Consider the following 4,479-nt stretch of genomic DNA (forward strand, 5'->3'; position numbering starts at 1 on the left):
GAGCAGCACAGGGAGTCCCGGAGGAACGACGACAGGCGCAGGGAGAGCTCCCCGCACAGGCGGAAATAGAGCCCAGCCGCCGCTTGCAATCAAGATGCATTTCCAAGCTGTTCAAACTGTTTTTTAAAATCTATTACTGAAGTTTCTTTGAAAAAAAGATTTTGTACAAAGTGATAAGCTTGCATTTGTAAATTTTACCAGACTTTTTCAAATTTTCAGTACCACTTTTTTATAACTGTATCATTGAGTCTTTCTGTTATGTTCTTTGTTTGGAAAGACAAAGCTCTTTATTTTGTGAATAAAACAGTAAGATACCAGCAAAATGGGTGTTTTGTCACTTGGTTTCAAGTACTTGTCATTGTAATTTTGCAATCTAAAAAACGTTGGTTTTTAACTTTGCTTGTTAATTGAAAGCCAGATGCTGAGTCTGGGGTGATAATGTACAAATTTCAGATTACAGTGTGAATGTTACATGAGAAAACTATACAATTTTCAGATAAGCATTCTATAGCTGCACGTTCTTTCAACCATGCAAACATGAAAGCTGTTTGACCAAAATCTTCAGGAAACACTCAGTTGATTTTTTTTTTTCTTCAGGAGTTAAAAATTGAAAACACAATGTTGCTGTTTTAAATGTCACATATGAAAGTGTGTCAGCTTGTTCTGCTACTTTTCACAATGTTTTTTAATATTGTGACATCCTGAGCTAGTTACACTTGTGATCTTTTTGGAAAAAAGGTTGGTTTGAGTTTTTATTTTTTCAGTTGTGACTTTGATTTCCAAGTCATAGTCTTCAACTCAATCCCTACAACAGAAACATTTAAGGAACATCTTTTCCAGTGTATAAAAAACTAGAAAGCAAAACAGGAGATGTTTCAAATCTTTTTAGGTGTTTTGAAGTGCTCAACTTTATTGAAGCAGAGTTCAAAAAACCACCCTTCAGTTGCTGCAGCAGTTTACAATATAAAATTGTTCAATCTGGAGTCATGGGGAACAACTCAATCTTGATTTAATGAGAAATGAATCAAAATCATTGGTTAAGATTAGTTCTCAATGGTAAGTTACAGAAAAATTTGCCAAGTCTTCAGGGTTGAAATAGCAAATAGTGTGGGGACATGGTCAGTAGGAAAGAGGTGATTACACAGATGATGCAGTTACTGATGCTGTTACAGCATTTCTTTTTCATTTGTGAAATGAACACAATTGCTGGACAAAAGAGAACTTCCACATTTCATGTGTAAATCCTATTTCTTGTATAAAGCATAGGAAATACATTTGAGCTGTTTTATAACAGAAAGTAGAACCATTCCTAAGGAAGTAGATCAGTTTTGCCTAAATCTTGTCTCAGCATTTTTCTAAGAAAAATGTCTATTTTATTTCTTTTCCTGTATTTGACAGAATTTATTTCTGCAACCTTTCATGTAATAAAATGTTTTCAGTCAAAAACATTTTCATAGAAAATAAATTCATATTGCAGAAAAAAGATTTCTATCTTGTTAAGGCACACAGCTAAAAATACTTTGGTGGCATCATGTGGTATATGTTTAAACTGTTGGATTTTTGCCCAACACACGTCTCATTTTCAAAATGATGTGTGCATTTTGGCAGTGTGTTAAATCCACAAAAACTTAATTTGAAAGAATGTATTCTAAAAAGAATTCTGCTAATTCTTATGCTTTGGTACTCTTGAATTTTCTTTGATAGCTCTCTAATAATCTATACTTCATAATGGTTTAATTGTACAAGCTTATTTAATTTATCTAGAGTAATACTTCCCTTAATATGTTATGGGTTCAGTAGCATATATTTTATTAACTCATAACATTTGAGATTTTCTGGTCAAGTTAGAAAGTCTGATAATGACATCTTTAATAAATGGAAATACATTAAAACAGTACATGTGAAAACATATAACATGTATTCTGCAGCATCCTGTGCCAGCAGTCTTACTATAGAGTACCTGTAAAAGCATGTTTCTTTTATAGTCTCTGCCTGATCACTTTAATTTCCTACTTAGTGATGTGTTTTCCTTGCCATCTTGTGTGTGATTTTGTAGACCTAAACCTGTATATTTGCCATTTCTTTTCTAGAAGTTAAAATTCACCTGCAAGCTCACCTTATGCAGTTGCTCTCTAGGCTTGTCCTCCTGCTCTTTATTTATTTTACTGTATTTTTTACAAGGGAAAGAAGTTAAAATACTCTGTAGTATTCAAAATGAGGGTATTGCAGGAGATGCACAGTGCCATAAGAGTTTTGGGGGTGGTCAGTTCTCGGTTGCTGTAGAGCTGAGTGACACTGGGTGATCTGGGCTTGCTTTCCTCTGCAGTAACAGCTGATTGTAGACCCCGCACAGTGAAGGAGTGACTCGTGCATCTTGTCTGTAATTAATACTGGAGCTCTAGGTTGTGATTTGAACAGCAATTTTGACTGAAAGACTTCAAGAAGTGGAGGTCCTGTGATTTTCTTCATTGTTTTGTTCAGTTGTTAATCCTTGATAATTAAAACCAAGGTTGAAAACCTTGGCCTTGGTTTGGGGGATGACTGATAGAGGAATCTTCCAGACTCAGCTGTGAACCAGAGATTTGTGGGAAGGAATTTGTGATGACCTGCTCTGATATTGCATGTTTAAAATTTAACTTTTGAATGTGGTTGTAATATCCACGTCCATAGATACAGGCAAGAGAGGCTGCATCCCTTCTGCTAGGAGTGCCTGGCTGAGTTCCTGAATTTCCTCACAGTGGTGGCGTGAGGTGTTAGGGAGATGAGCTGCTGACGCACTCAGCAAATTCATGTTGGTGTAGAAATAAATCTTGACTGAAGCATTTGTGGTATTGGTAAGAACTGTGATTCTGCTCTGTAACTATTTGGAGCAAGGTCTTCAAGCATGGCTGTTCATGTACTCAAGTCTAAAGTGTGTTTCTTGGGGGGGAAAAAAGATTACCACTGTTTGGGCCACATTGTTACATAAATCATCAAAATACAACAGTATGAAAGCAGATAAATTCTGAGACAAAAACTTTCTGTTTACATTAAAATTGTCTTTAACAGATGATGCTTTCTAAAACAGTTTTAGTTGCTGTTTAAGCAACATTTCAGTCTTCAGATTGTAGAGAGATAGGTCAGTTCTGCATAGGAATGGGAGCCTGACTACAAAAATGTTTTTCTGCTTGTGTTACATTAAACGACTTTTATAGTCCGATCACGTCCATACTGAAAATCAAATTCAGTTTTGAATATTACTGGTAGTACTAACTAGATGTCGATGGTACATTATTTTAACCTAGGAGCGTGGTGTCCTCTAATTTACTTGAGGCTCCAGTAACATAACTCTTCTTAACTTTTGAAAGAAAAATAAATGGTGAAATTCAAATGCAGACTATAAGGGGGTATTTTTATTAAAACTACACAAAAAATGAATTGTAGGTTAAAAGAGGCAGGAGCAAAATACAACCTTTATAAACTGGAAAAACTGTAGGTCAGATCAGATATTTTTTGCTTTTTTTTAGGTTTTCCTCAAGTCTGTAATTTGGCTGAGACTAGTTAGGGATTTTCTTTTCTTGTCTACCCATGAATGTCATCAAGCATTTTCTTTTAACTTCAAAAAAAAGGGGAGAGGGTGCAGCTTCAAACCTTAGTATTGTTGGAGAAAATGGTTTGTTAGCCCATCAAACAGACAAAGCCATTAAGAAAGTTAACTGCCACGTTTTGACTGTTCAAGCTATGTCCATTTTGAGTATTTTTTCCCATTATTTTGTGAAATAAAGGGGGCACCAAAATCTTTCCTGAGGGAGAAAATAAGGTGCAACATTCCTTAAGATGGTGAGGGAAAGAGCAAGGATGTGTAAGAGGATGCAAAGCTCCATGAGAGAATTTGTTTCCAGTGTCAGAGTGCCTGTGACAGGTAAGGAGTGAGGTCAGAGCTGTTCTTGCAGGGGCTGGTGGCACGAGTGTGTGGCTGCAATGCTAATTGTTTTCACTTGGTGACTGGTATTGCTCCTTAATTACTTAACCAAAACCTTAACCAAATCGTTCTTAACCAAATCATTCTCCCTTGAAAATTGGCAGTCCCTTTGCTTTTTTTCAATGGCTTACCTATTGCTTTTGGAGGCACTTTGTGCCTCAGCCACAGCTGTGAAATCTCTTGTGAAATTTCACATTCTGGGTCTTTTGTATCATAAAAAGCTGCGTAAGAATTCCTTTGTTACTACCTTACCTTGAATTTGGTATAACTTGAAGAAGATTCCTTGTTTTTCCAAGACCCCATGAATAAGCTCACTCCATCCCATAAAGACTGGAAATTTTCAGCACCTTGTTTTGCTCTGGAGTAATACTTAAGCTAATTGGAGAAATATTCATTGATTTAAAAGGGAGAGGAGTAAGATACTTGATGTAGTCATGGATGCTGCTACTGTGTTGTCTGTATTTGTTTTGCTCAGTACTCTTACTCTCATTAGGCTTTTCTTCATTTTCTCCTGCTGT

Source organism: Coloeus monedula (assembly GCF_965178545.1).
Source record: "Coloeus monedula genome assembly, chromosome: 7".
NCBI classification, from domain to species: Eukaryota; Metazoa; Chordata; class Aves; order Passeriformes; family Corvidae; genus Coloeus; species Coloeus monedula.